The sequence below is a fragment of the Nuphar pumila genome, chromosome 11 (genome assembly GCF_984573655.1).
Source record: "Nuphar pumila chromosome 11, dmNupPumi1.hap1.1, whole genome shotgun sequence".
Classification (NCBI taxonomy): domain Eukaryota; kingdom Viridiplantae; phylum Streptophyta; class Magnoliopsida; order Nymphaeales; family Nymphaeaceae; genus Nuphar; species Nuphar pumila.
In genome coordinates this window covers 74,112,769-74,128,675 of record NC_143259.1, presented here as the reverse complement: position 1 = coordinate 74,128,675, position 15,907 = coordinate 74,112,769, and positions in this window count along the sequence as shown.

Below are 15,907 nucleotides of genomic sequence, written 5' to 3'. Positions count from 1 at the left end.
TATTTTAGGGCTCCCAAAAAAACTTCATAGCGATTCAACCATGCATTATTTGTTCTAAGGCTGGTAAAACAATTTTATCGTGATTCAATCATGCATTTTTTGTTCTAACGTTGTAAAAAAAAATTCATAGTGACTCAATCATGCGTATATGTGTTTTAACGTGGTCAAAAAAGTTTCATAGTGATTCAATCTTGCATACATGTGTTCTAAAGGTGTCAAAAAAATTCAATCGTACATATATGTGTTCTAAGGCTATCAAAAAAATTTCAATCGTGCATATATGGGTTCTAAGAATGTCAAAAAAAATTTAATCATGCATATATGTGTTCAAAGGTTATAAAAAAAATTTCATAGTGATTCAATCATGCATATATGTGTTCTAAGGTCGTCATAAAAATTTCATAGTGATTGAATCATGCATTTATGTGTTGTAAGGCAGTCAAAAAATATTCAATCACGCATATATGTTTTCTAAGGCTGTCAGAAAAATTTCATCCTAATTCAATCATGCGTATTTGTGTTCTAAGGCTGTAAAAAAAAAATCATCTTGACTCAGTCATGCATATATTTATTCTAAGGATGTTAAAAAAAAATCATAGCTATTCAATCATGCATATATATATTCTAAAGCTATCAAAAAAAAATTAGAGTGATTCAATCATGCTTAAATGTGTTCTAAGGCTGTAAAAATGTTTTACAATGATTCAATCTGATGTGTATGCGTTCTGAGGTTGTCAAAAAAATTTCATAGTGATTCCATCATGTATATGTGTGTTCTACGACTGCCAAATTTTTTTTATAGTGATTCAATCATTCATATATGTGTTTTAAGGCTGCCAAAAAAATTTCATAGTGATTCAACCATGCATTATTTGTTCTAAGGCTGTCAAAACAATTTCATCGTGATTCAATCATGCATTATTTGTTTTGACGTTGTCAAAAAAAATTCATAGTGACTCAATCATGCATATATGTGTTCTAACGTGGTCAAAAAAGTTTCATAGTAATTCAATCATGCAAACATGTGTTCTAAGGGTGTCAAAAAAAATCAATCATGCATTTATGTGTTCTACGACTGTCAAAAAAATTCCAATAAATGTATTGTAAGGCTGTCAAAAAAATTTCAATCATGTTTACATATGTTCTAAAGCTCTTAAAAAAAAATCATAGTGATTCAATCATGCATATATGTGTCCTAAGGATATCAAAAAAATTTCAATCATGAATATATTTGTTCTAAGGCTCTTAAAAAAATTTCGCAGTGATTCAATCATACTTATATGTGTTCTAAGGCTGTAAAAAACATTTATGTTGATTCAATCATGCATATATGTGTTCTAAGATTGTAAAAAAATGTATGGTGATTCAATCATGCATATATGTGTTCTAACGCTGTCAAAATTTTTTTATAGCGACTCTATCATGAATATTTGTGTTCTAACTTTGTCAAAAAAAATTCATAGTGGTTTATTCATGCATAAATGTGTTCTAAGGCTATCAAAAAAATTTCATAGTGATTCAATCATGCATATATGTGTTGTAAGTCTTTCAAAAAAAATTCATGGTGATTCATTCATGCATAAATGTTTTCTAAGGCTATAAAAAAAAATTCATAGTGATTCAATCATGCATATCTGTATTCTAAGGCTGTCAAAAATGAATTATAAATTTCATAGTGATTGAATCATGCATATATGTGTTCTACGGCTGCTAAAAAAGTTTTCGTAGTGATCCAGTCATGCATATGTGTTCTAAGGCTCTATAAAAAATGTCAAAGTGATTCAATCATGCATATATGTGTTCTAAGGCTGTAAAAAAAAAAATAATTGTGACTCAATCTTGCATATATGTGTTCTAATATTATAAAAAAAATTCATGGTTATTCTGTAAGCCCCACTATTTTTCTGAAGAATTGTAAATGAAATATTTCTACTCATTGAGAAATTCCTGTTTAGGTACGGGCAATACTCACATTTTTTTTTTAGCAATTATCGCTTTCTGAGGTCTTGAATCGTGTGGATTTGCTCTACGAGGCGATTCGGGGAAAACCGCGATGGATCCAACCTCAATAATTATATATTATGTGTATATTGTGTTCACACGAGTTCACCCCGGATTTGGGGTTTAAACGAGAGAAATATCTCGTTATTTCACGAATTTTGGCGAAAAAGGGTATATCGGTAATTTTGAGTCATACCGAGGCCCAATTTCGCCGTAACTGAGAAGTTAAATATACTTTATGAAAGCTTAAACTTTAATTTACAAAATGTAATTGAAAATCTTGATTTTTAAATAAACTTAGATTAGTTCTTTTTAACATTTATTATATTGAGATTTTTCAAAAGGAAAAAGATGAGGTAAATTGCAAAATCCTCAAAACCTAGTAGAGGGTTTTAGAAAAATGTTTTTCAAGGAGTAGGTTTGTGACATGGGCTCCACCTTAGCCCATGTCTCCTTTTAAAGGCTTATGAAAAGAAGTATTTACAAAAAACCACTTTTCAAAATGAGATTTTTGAAAAGTTAGAAATTTTCTATTTGAGGCCTTAAAGAGGCATTTCAAAAGTGGGTGGGCACAGCCCACGTTTTGGGGGACTAGGCTGGGCGCCCCTTAGGGGGTAGCCCTTGCCCCCTTTTTCAAAAAAAAATAAAAAAAAAGGGAGGGGAGGGTGATTTTTTTTGGTGGGAGGCCTTGACCTTGACCTTGAGGGTCAAGGCCTACCACTCCCCTTTGATTAAGGGGAGTGGTTGGAAGGTACAAGGTACCTTAGACCCCCCCCCCTCCTTAGGGTGTTAGAGTAGGGTGGGGCGTGGGAGGGGGAGACCACACATCTCCCCTCCTTCACTCCCCACCACCTATCTTCCCCTTCCCCTTTTTAAGCAAAGCAAGGGAAGAGGGAGAGGGTCGATGCCCCCCCCCTTCTTCCACTCTTCTTCTCTCTCTCTCTTTCCACACTTCTTCTTCTTCTTCTTCTTCTTCACTCCCTCCGTTTCCCCTCTTGGAGCGGCTGTTCAGCTGGGCCAACCCAGCACTAAGGTGAGGCCCTCCTTCCTTGTTTTTCTTTACATTCTTTTGTGTTTCAAAAAAAAAATTTCTATGTGTGTGTGTGTTCGGTTCGGGTGATGCTAGAGCGCCCTTTTTTTTGGCTGGAGCTGGGCGAGTGTAAACACCCCAAATTTTCACTCACATTCTTGACATTGCCCTTAATCGGCACATTTCAGTTCTCAAGAAGCAATGAAGGGCAAAATAGTCATTTTCCAAGATTGAACCTTGCAGAAAGTCCTAAATTTCATTCTTGAGCCTCAAAATTTCTATATTTTGGTTCAGAGACATCTTCAAATTGAAAATTTTCAAAATCCTTTTCCTGGAGAAGAAAGTAGAAATTCCACTTCCTGGTTCAGAGTGACATTTCACTGAAACATGTCTTTGCATCGCATTGCATGAACACTTTGCATCATTTCATTGCATAGCATATCAGTTTGAGATCCAGAACTCCTAATTTTCAAAATTGTCCATCCAGATTTGATTTTTAAACTTTTCAAAATTGATTTTTTAAAACCCTGAGATTTCAAAATTGCCAATCTTTCCCATTTTACCCCCAGGACTTTGAATTACAAAAATTTTCTCAAGAAAACAATCTGGATATTTGGATATTGATTTTAAAGATTTTATCTCAAAACTTTTTGCAAAAGATTTTAAATCTCTTTACAAATTTTGTTTTTACATTTATCCATATTTTCGCCCTGAAAACCCAATTTTTCCAAATTCTTGAAAAACAAATAATGTTTTATCTCGTATTTTCAAATAAATGGAGTGGGACCCGCCTTTGAACTAGCATCATACTCAGACTCTCAGGTAAGTATCTTATTCTCAAATGGGACGCACCTGGAGTTCGTACCAATTTGCAAAATTGTCTTTTTCATTTCTTATTTATTTTTATTTTATTTTTATTTTTTTAGTTAGTAGGCCCACACACATGTGGCACCCCAATTGAAAATAAAAGACTTTCAAAAACAAAACAAAACTTTATTTTCAAAAGGATTTTAAAAGTGAGTTGAGGTGGCATTTCCATAAAAGCCTCTCATTTTTTTTATTTTATTTCTTTTTATTTGTTTAAATAAATTTTTTTTTTTTTAGAAAGAGGCCGCCTTAAATGGCACAACCGAATTTTCCTAAAGCAATAGATTTGATTTTGTCTAAAACTTAGGGAAATAAAAACAAAAAATTGAAAACGAAAAGGAATGCGCCTCTCTTGAAACGGCCATTTCAATTTTTTTTTAAAAATGAGGTAACAGAACCTCATAAAGGAAAGGGGCTGCATTTTCTTTTTGAGAGGGGATTCAAAATTATTTAAGAAAGGGGGAGGTAGCCGATGGAGAAGGAAGGAAAATTGTTTTAGAAGGTTTTTGGCAAGGGAGGAGGAGCCGAGAAGAATTGGAGACGTTCTGGGTCTTTGCAGGGGGCTCTCAAGTTGGAAAAGGGGCCATTTTTCACCTTCTTCAGCCCTAGCCGGAGGGTCTTCCACCATCACCAACAGTTGCAGATCCTCAGCCCCAGCAAAGGAGGACCTTCGGCCTCATCTATTTCAGCCCATCTGACGATCCAATACATGCCCTCGTTCACTCAGCCCCTTCAATCCAGCGTTTTCACCTTCTTCAGCCAGCGCCATCCTTCATCAGCCAACACCATCAACATCCGATCTCCTTCAGACCAGCCGCAGGGTACCTCCAGCAGCTGCCTCTGCATCGGCTTCAGCACACCAGCTGAAATTTAAAAGGGGCTGCCGCATATTCATCTTCCTCAGCCCACCTGCAAAAGGAAATTCCATCCAGCGTTTTCCCTACTCATCTCAGTCCAGCAATAGCAATAACAACCAATCCAGCAGGGGATCTACAAGGTATTTCTGCATCTTACGATTCTTTGATATCGCACGTTTTGCATCTTCATCTTTCAATTTATTTTCAATTCTTTGCTTTTATTGCATCCGATTGCGTTTATCTCTATGATCCACTGAATTTTTACCCTACTTATGGTCAGATTCATTGACTTGTTAGATTCACAAATGTTTTGCTTGTTGCTAGTCATTTTTGGTGCAGACCAGGAGCTTCTTTTTCTTTAGGTGTAAAGAGGTTCTAGTTACTGAAAAATCTTTTAGTTTTGTTTGGTCAAGTACTTGGGTCACTGTTTCTCTGGGATAGCTCCATGGTTTTGGCTGTAATACAATGAACTTATTTTTCTGATAGAAAATCTACAGTTCTGTGTGTACGTGCGCGCGTGTCACAATGTCCACCGTGGAATTGCTTGAAGCTGAGTTTCCTTTTGTCTTACAGTTATAAAAAAACATTTCTGTGTGCTTTCTGACTCATGATTGACTGCAACAAAAGAGAGTTTCCAAGGGAATATTCCGCTCCTAAAATTATCCCAAGCACTGCTAATGTGGCTATTAACTACTAAGCTATTTCTTTGGAAAGTTCCTACTGAGATGGGAAGTTCCCAAAAAAAAAAAAAAAGAAGCTTGGTAGCCAATTATTTGTGTATATGTGCACAGGTTTTATTTATTTCACCGTTGATATGCCCTGTCATTCCAGCAAGAACTTGGTGAGTAATATGTCATAGAAATTCCGAGTCTCACAGCATCATGTTTTCTGAGATATTGGTTGTGGCATGTCATTGTGTGATATTGCTTATGCCTGGAACCAACGGCCCTCCCAGTTTGATCCCATTTTTTTTTTTTTTTTTGTGTGTAGTCTAACTGTTAAGGAATGTGCAAGTTTTATTTCTGGATGTTGTTTAGAATGGGTTTCACAAATATTGCACAAGGCATTTTTGGTCTCATGTTTGGAAACTAGACAATCATGGTTTGGATTATCACTTTCCACAGTTTGTCGTATGGCTAAAAGGATGTCAAACTCTTCCTGCCATTATTCTATTTCTTTTATGATTGGAATGGAGGTGCTTGACATGTTGACCACCGTTATAATGAGTTGTTGTTGAATTGTAAAATTAGTGAAGCAATAGCATGAGCTTTATGTATGCATAGTTGTATTTCCTTTTTCCACAAGTTCCTGTGCAATACAAATAATCTCTCTTTATTAAAACAGTTCTTTTGATTGTAGAAATAAATTTCACATAGATTCCTATTATTACCCCACAGGTCTATAGTTACTATTATTACTTTAGATTCCTGCATCGTTCCTATGTTGAATGTTCCGTAGTATATATTATATCTCTCTGCATATATATATATATATATATATATATATATATATATATATATATATATATATGGTACTTTGTTCTAACAGTGTGTGTTAGCTACAGTTCGTTTCATCTGTACATCTCCCCATTTGGCATGCACTCTGATTATCCTCTTTACCGAATAGGTGTGTATATGATGGAAACCAACTCCATTTTGCAGATCATTAGACATCCCTATAGCATCCCATTTAATTTACAGTATGTCGTTGAATAGCATGTCATTAGTACTATTATTGGGTCTCTTAACAGCCTTTCATTTAGTTTACTCTCCACTATATGCATCATTGTTGCCACCCATTTTCAGCAACACCGATACTCTCAGCCCTCATTGCAGCCTATTTGCAGAATCCATCAACCCCTTGTAAACAATTTGTTAAGGTGTCCATTTTCTGCTGCAGGGGTGCAGTCTTGATAAACAGCCACCTTCATGAACGGATATATCCATATCCGTTCATGATCTCTTGACCATCTTTTGCACATTTCATTATTGATATATAGAGAAGCTCTATACCCAATTTTATCGAAAAATATGATATAGTTTGGAAATTACGGCTGTGTAAAATTGCCTACAGAAACTGTATATACCTGTAATTTCTGGTTTTACCCATTATATGTAATTTCCATTAGCATATATATTTTCTCATTATAAATATATATATATATCTATGTATATGTATATTTATTGTATATCTACCTATATGTATGCATACATATATATATATGTCTATATATATATATATACATGTATACATACTTAGATACATATATATATACATTCCTTCATGTGTACTTGTCATTACATATATTTTCCTTTTCTCTTACTCTTTGTAAATATATCTTCATTATCATATATCATTCATCATAAATTCAAGTATTTCTACATTTACTTGTATATCTTTGTTGTATATATAGTTATATATACCCATTTCCTTGGTTATCTTGTACTAACTCTCATTTTGCAGGAAAATCTAGAAGATGCTGATTCCTTGGCTCCATTTCAATTTTTTTTTTTTTTACTTTATGTTAGCAATGTAACAATCCAATGTAAACCTTGGAATAAGATTTACTTTTATTGCTTAGATTAGGCCGCATTCTCTCATAGTTTGATTTCAGTAATATCCTGATTATATGATGCATATATCTCAATTTTCTAAATTCACCGTGGATGAACACAAATGGCACGTGCACCAACTCTTAGAGAGTTGATGAACTCGGTGGAGTCCATATTTACGGTCCTAGTCGGAATATGGATGAGACCCAGATCCATCATCTCTCTACCAGTCACATTGAGCCTACACTCTTAGGCTATCTTGAAAATGCACTTCATATTTCCAATGTTTTCAAAATATTGTGAATTAACTCAAATAAACCCTGAATATATTCATGGCCACAGTCAGAATATATGAAGGATTTACTTTGGCTTAATCCACATTTTCCAATAAAATTTCAGAAATCTTTTCAAAAGTGCATTCATTCATTCATATCATCTGCATCATTTGTTTTTCTCATGATTTTCTCAAAAGATTTTCACTTCATGGAATCGATTTTCTCAAGAAACTATGATGATATTCGAAGTTGGATTTTCCAAAATCAAAGTTTTTCCTATGATTTTCCTTGGAATGTTATTTTCTTAAGGTTCTTTTCAAAAGGAATTTCTCATTTTTCTAAAAAATCCAAGTTGATTTTCAGATATTTCAAAAGACAAGATTCTTAGGAATTCAATTTCCTAAGTTCTAAATTTCCTTCTCCAATGAATTTTTCCTATAAATTTCTTAACATTTTCTTAAGAAAATTCTTAAAGTCTGCATTTTCTCAACAAGTGCTTTCCTTTTCAAAAGTTCATATTTTCTCAAGAATTCTTAAAATTTTCCTGAGATTCACATTTTTCCAAGTCTTTTCTAAGCTTTCTCAAAATTATCCTGAGATTCTCATTTCCTCATGGTTTTCCAAATCTTTCTAAGCTTTCTCAAAATTATCCTGAGATTCTCATTTCCTCATGGTTTTCCAAATCTTTCTAAGCTTTCTCAAAATTATCCTGAGATTCTCATTTCCTCATGGTTTTCCAAATCTTTCTAAGCTTTCTCAAAATTATCCTGAGATTCTCATTTCCTCATGGTTTTCCAAATCTTTCTAAGCTTTCTCAAAATTTTCCTAAGATTCTCATATCTTCATGATTTTCCAGATCTTTATAAAATTTCTCAAGATTTTCTCGAGATTCTCATTTCTTCATGATTTTCCAAGCCCTTATAAACTTTCTCCAGATTTTCTCGAGATCCTCACTTCTTCAAGATTTTCTAAGTCTTTATAAATTCTCTCAAGATTTTCCCGAGATTCTAATCTAACTTTCTCAAGATTTTCTTGAAATTCTCATCTCTTCAAGATTTTTTAAGTCTTTATAAACTTTCCTGAGATTTTCAAACCTTCTTCGCCTGAGTTTCCTGAGAGATTAATTTCCATATTTTTCTGAGAAATGCTTTCAACTACAAATGTTTTCTAATCATACATCATATTTTCCAATTTACATTTTCCAAAATTCCCATAGCACATGCTTGAATTCTCTGTGCACTTAGGATAGAATACAATTTCGATGATTTTACTAAGTTAAGCATAATTTTGGTCCTTGGTTGGATTACCCCTGTTAAAGGCGGCAGGAACAGTCGAACCTCGTGTTGAGAAATTCGGTTTTGATGTCACATAATATGATACACTGTCTTATTTGATTTTGTATGATATGATAATATGTTCTCTTGAAATAATGTTATATTATGACTGAATATGTTTTGCCTTAAATCTAACGAGTATTTGATGCAAGGATATCTCACCCAATAAGGATGGAGACTTCCTGTTCAAGTACAACTATGGTGCAATCATACTCCTTGAAGAAAAAGCTTGATGAGTCATGCTTTCCTAAAGCTCAAATGAAGAAATCGGCTACCTCAAGATGAAGATTTTTTTCTCTTTAAAGTCATATGTAACAGAACCTTCAGGAACTTGCATTTTGCATATTACATACTCATTCATACATACTATATCATAAAAGTATACGATAGTTTCAAAAAGCTTCTTTTTTGAAAACCAATAAGTGTACCTTCTTACAACCTTTTATGAAAAAGATATTTTGTCATATAATAATTGTACCTTCTTACAACCTTTTATGAAAAAGATATTTTGTCATATAATAATTGTACCTTCTTACAACCTTTTATGAAAAAGACATTTTGTCATTGTACCTTACAAGACAACATGAAAAAGGAATGTAGGAAAAAGACAAAAACATAAAATCGGCTACATAAGAAAAATAAATTAAAATTTGTAAGGACTCTAGTTACCTTTTTCTCATAACCATAGAATGTCGACTTACTTGAAGTCATCATTCTCTCTACAAAGCATTAAATGCCTTCTGTAACAAATCCCTTCTAAATATCCTTCCCAAAGAATGTCGACCTTCTTTTTGGGTCCTCATTCTCTCTGGAGACTTTAAAATACACTACATAAAGAATACACTTGACATGACTATGTACAAATAAATATCTCAAAGCACTCATAGTACTTACACTCATTTAAAGTAAAGAAGTACTAATGTACCTCAAATCATTAATTAGAATAAAGACAAAACTACAACCCAACGTTCAAATGTACTATTGTAAGAAATAGACTTTCTTACATAAAATATGTATTACCTAAAACACTACAACGACTAGTGTACCCTCTATCTTACTCTTCTGGAAAAAGGCATTCTCGATCTTCTCTAAAAGATATTTTTGAAAAGACATAACATTTCATATTTCAAAAAGTTACAATTCCAAAATGTAACGACTACTTTTTATAAGCTATATAAACACACACACAAAAACTATTCAAACAAGAGGAATGAAATAGACGTGTGAGCTTACAAAGAGAAAAATATTCTATTCGTGATTTGAAAAGAGAGCCTTGAAAAAGAAAGAGAAAAAGAAAAAGAAAGAAAAGAGAAAAAGTCAAGTCCAGCTCTTTGACAAAGAGTATCCTCTGAGTGACAAACAGAACATTCTTAAAATCCTTCATTTGTGCATTCATATCATTCTGAAGGTTCTATAGGAAGTATTGTAACTCTGTTGATTCACTGTACTCCTTCTTTGTTTAAAGAGGTAGACCTCTGTGGAAGAGGGTGTTGCCCTTCTCTGTTGAGAGAAGAAGACCTCTTGGGAAGAGGGTGTGCCCCTTCTCTGTTGAGAGAAGAAGACCTCTTGGGAAGAGGGTGTTGTACTATTTATCCGGTAACTCGGATGTTATAGTGGAATCTCAAGTGGTTTGCTTGGAGACTGGATGTAGGTCTGGATATTGACCGAACCAGTATAACTTCTGTGTTTTATGTGTTGTGCCTTATTGCTTAATTATTTTATTTTATCGATCATTATCATATTTCACTATTCACCCCCCCCTCTAGTGGAATTTCATTTGGTATCAGAGCAGGTTTTCTGGTTTCGACGTAACAAGTCTTCCAGCACAAATGGCATCTACCTCTTATGCTCGTGATATTGAAGGTCAACACGCATCTCGTCCTCCCTTCTTCAATGGCTCCAACTATGGATATTGGAAGTGCAGAATGGCTATCTTTCTCAAATCCATAGACTTTGCTGTATGGAAAATTGTTGAGCATCCATACACATCTCCATCCGCAGACTATAACTTATGGTCTGATGAAGAAAAGAAAATGGCAAACTTAAATGCAAAGGCTATGAATGCCTTATATTGTGCCATTGATCAAAATGAATTCAACAGAATATCTATATGTGAATCTGCATATGACATTTGGCATTCCTTGGAGGTGATTCATGAAGGAACCAACAAAGTTAAAGAAGCCAAAATATCATCTCTTGTTAGAAAATATGAGTTGTTCAAAATGAACAAAGATGAACTCATCACAGAGATGTTTACCAGATTCACCAACATCACCAACGATCTGAAATCTCTGGGTGTAACATATTCCCAGACTGAAAAGGTGAAGAAAATCTTGAGATCTCTCACAACTGATTGGGAGAGAAAGACCACTGCTATTGAAGAAGCTCAAGATTTATCTAAGCTTACATTGGACAACTTAATAGGCAATCTTATGGCCTATGAAGTCCACATGAAAGAAAGAAGGGAAGAAGAGCAACCAGTAAAGAAAACTCTAGCTTTCCCAGCCCTATCTGAGAATGAAGACTCAGATAAAGAATCAGAAATTGCGCTACTTACCAGAAAATTCCAGCGCTTCATGAGAAGGAACCGGCTTCCAAACAAGCACAAGGAAAGAAAAGATCTTAAAGAAGATCCCATGTGCTTTCAGTGTAATAAGCCAGGGCACTTAAAACGTGACTGTCCCCTTCTCAAAAGAAAGTCCAAGACTGAGGAACCAAAGAAGAGGTTCTTCAAGAAAAAGGCTCTGCATGCTCAATGGGATGATTCAGAACCATCCACTAGTGAAGAGTCAAGTGATGATGAAGCCGAAACTGCAAATATGTGCTTCATGGCAAACGAAAGTTCGGTAAGTGAAATCTCTGATTTTTCCTTTGAAGAACTTCTAGATGCTTTTCAAGAACTATTTGAAGAATCTAGAAAATTGAGTTTCAAAAATAAAGCTTTAAAATCTGAAAATTTAGAGCTTTCTCAAGAGAATGAAAAACTCAGCAGTGAAAATTCTGAGTTGAAAAAGAAAAATCTTTTGCTTATATCTGAAATTTCTTCTACTAGCTCCAAAACTAAAGATATGCAAGTAGAAATTTCAGAGCTAAAAAATAAAACTGAGAACCTCATGAAAACGGTTTTCAAGTTTACTAAAGGTAAAGAGAACTTGGATAAACTCTTATCCTCTCAGAAGGTCTCCTTTTACAAGAATGGGATTGGCTATTCTCATTTCAAAAAACCTTCTTGTATAAATCAAAAGACCATATTTGTGAAAAGTTCATCTGAACCAAATAAGGAGTATTATATTGATGATCTTTTTAACTCCTCTAAAGAGATAGACAAACCCAAATCCAAATGGATATGGGTTCCAAAGTCTAACAAAAAAGGACCCGATTGGGTACCAAAAAGAAGATTTACTTAATGTTTTGCAGGCTCCAAAGAAGAACAGATGGATACTAGATAGTGGATGTTCAAAGCACATGACAGGACATCCAGACCTTTTTGCTGTTCTTCATCATAAAGAAGGAGGAACCGTCACCTTTGGAGATAACAACAAAGGTTTGATAATTGGTATTGGAAATATTGGTAACATAGACAAACCTCTTATCAAAGACGTTCTCCTTGTTAAAGGATTAAAACATAACCTGCTAAGTATCAGTCAAATGTGTGACACAGGTTATAATGTTAGCTTTAATCATGATGCATGCCTCATAGCTGACACAAATGAAAACATCATCTTAAGAGGTATAAGAAAGAATAATATATACGAACTATACCTAGAAAACATCACAGAACATTGTCTTATAGCTAATAATGACACTCAACATCTATGGCACATGAGAATGGGCCATGTCAATTCAAAATACATGTCCAAACTAGCTAAAAATAAATTAGTACGTGGGTTACCCAACATATCTTTTAAAAAGGATTATTTTTGTGATGCATGTCAATTTGGAAAATTGTCAAAATCTCCTTTCAAATCAAAAAATGTCATCTCAAGTAAAAGACCTTTAGAGCTTCTCCACCTGGACCTTTTTGGTCCTTCTAGGGTAGCTAGCCTTAATCATAATAGATATGTTTTTGTCATTGTAGATGATTACTCAAGATTTACTTGGGTAATATTTTTGAAAAACAAAAGTGACACGTTTTGTCAGTTTGAAATCTTATGTAAAAAAAATTACAAAACGAAAAATCATGTTCTATTGTTAAAATCCGTAGTGACCATGGAGGAGAATTTGAAAATGAACTCTTTGAAAATTTTTGTAACTTGCATGGTATTTCTCATAACTTTGCCTTCCCTAGAGCTGCACCTCAAAATGGTGTAGTAGAAAGAAAGAATAGAACCCTTCAGGAATCTGCCAGGACTATGCTCCAACACAATAATCTTGTAAAATCTTTTTGGGCAGAAGCTGTTAATACTGCATGCTACATAACAAACAGAGTTCTCATTAGACCCTTATTAAATAAAACTCCCTATGAACTATTCTATGACAGAACTCCAAGAATAGACTACTTCAAAGTCTTTGGATGTAAATGCTTTATCCTAAACACAAAAGATAGCCTGGATAAGTTTGATGCTAAATCTGTTGAAGGCATATTCTTAGGATATTCAAGTCATAGTAAAGCATACAGAGTTTTCAATAAGTGTCATAATACTATTGAAGAATCTATGCATGTTAGTTTTTGTGAATCTATTGATCAATCTGTTCATATACAAACTAATGATGATGTTGAAAGTACAGATTTATTTTTAGATAACACAGCTAAGTCTAATGAAGATGATCACCAAAGAACCTTTGTCGATATCAAAGATCATCCTCAAAAGCAGATTTTGGGAGAACTAACAAAGGGGGTTCAAACTAGAGCTCAGCTAGAACGGATTGCAAACATGGCATTCATTTCTCAACTTGAACCAAAGAAGATTGATGAAGCCATCATTGATGAGTTCTGGATGCTAGCCATGACTGAAGAACTGAATCAATTCCAAAGAAATGACGTTTGGGATCTTGTGCCGAGACCAAAGGATCATCCAATCATTGGGACAAGATGGATCTTCAGAAACAAGCTAGACGAAACAGGTAATGTTATAAGAAACAAGGCCAGACTAGTAGCTCAAGGATACAACCAGGAGGAAGGTATTGACTTTGATGAAACATTTGCTCCTGTTGCTAGACTTGAATCTATTAGAATGCTCTTAGCATATGCAAGCTATATGGATTTCAAATTATTTCAAATGGATGTTAAAAGTGCTTTCTTAAATGGTTTTATAAATGAAGAAGTCTATGTAAAACAACCTCCAGGATTTGAAAATGAACAATACCCAGATCATGTTTTTAAACTCAAACGTGCTTTGTATGGTTTAAAACAAGCACCTCGTGCTTGGTACGAAAGACTTAAAACCTTTTTATTAAAAACTGGTTTTTCTGTTGGCAAAGCAGATTCTACACTATTTGTCAAAGTAGTGGATAATCATACCCTAATTGTTCAAATCTATGTCGACGACATCATCTTTGGATCCTCTAACAGCACTCTCTGTGAAGATTTTTCTAAGTCCATGCAGAAGGAATTCGAAATGAGTATGATGGGAGAACTCACCTACTTTCTTGGACTGCATATTAAGCAAACCAAGGATGGAGTTTTCATCAACCAATCTAAGTATGCTCATGAACTTCTGAAGAGGTTCAACATGAACTCAACTGCTTCAAAATCCACTCCTATGAACACTACTACTGTGTTGGACAAAGATGAAGATGGTAAGACTGTTGATACAAAGGTATACCGAGGTATGATAGGATCACTTCTTTATTTAACTGCTAGCCGTCCAGATATAATGTTTAGTGTTTGCTTGTGTGCTAGATTCCAGTCAAACCCAAAAGAATCACATCTTAAAGCTGTAAAAAGAATAATGAGATATTTAAAAGACACAGTTGATTTTGGATTATTCTATTCAAAATCCTCTACATTTGATCTAATCTCATACAGTGATGCTGACTTTGCTGGAAGTAAATCTGACAGAAAAAGCACAAGTGGAACATGTCACATGCTAGGGCACTCACTGGTATCATGGTTCAGTAAGAAACAGAATTGTGTATCATTATCAACTAGTGAAGCCGAATACATTGCTGCTAGCCTAGCTTGTACTCAAGTTATCTGGATGAAACAAACATTAAAAGATCTTGGTTTAAATTTTAAAAATACAACTATTTTTTGTGATAATACAAGTGCTATAAACCTATCTAAGAATCCTATTTTACACTCACGAACTAAGCACATTCAAATAAGACACCACTTCTTAAGAGAACAAGTCTTAAACAAAATAATTAAACTAGAATTCATACCCACTAATCAACAGTTAGCAGACATATTCACTAAACCATTAAGACATGAAGACTTCACACGAATTAGAAGAGAACTAGGAATATGTAAACTAAGTGACTTATAAATTAATCACACTTAATATAATACTTCTTATAAGTTTTGTTAAAATCTTATTTTAAAAGTCTTTTTCTTCTTATCAATTTTTGTTAGTCAAACTAGGTTTCCATATTCACGTATACTCTAAACTCTTATAAGACACATTCTTTATGTCTTTCAACTTGTTATCTTTCAAGTACACATCCATAATGACTCCTTGTCCTATCTCCTTTCACTCATATCCATAAGAACTAATTATATTAAAAGCTATCATGATATTGTTCACATCACTCATCTCATATCTCCTTTATTATTTGTTGTCCTTTTGTGAAAACTTCTCTTACGATAAGTTGATTCACCTTCAACATGATAACATATTATTTTATGAGAAATCTTACTTTTCAAATTTTAGTCAAAATCGAATGATGTTTTTTTTTTTTTTGGTTCTTTTTACCCTCTTCTTCTAAAGATCTAGTTGCTATGTTTTTACGTATAAATTTTACTATATCATTTGTTATATCATATAGTATGTACACTCTATTTTTATCATGTCTTCCTTTCCTCCTATCGACACTTCACTAAGACATTAAT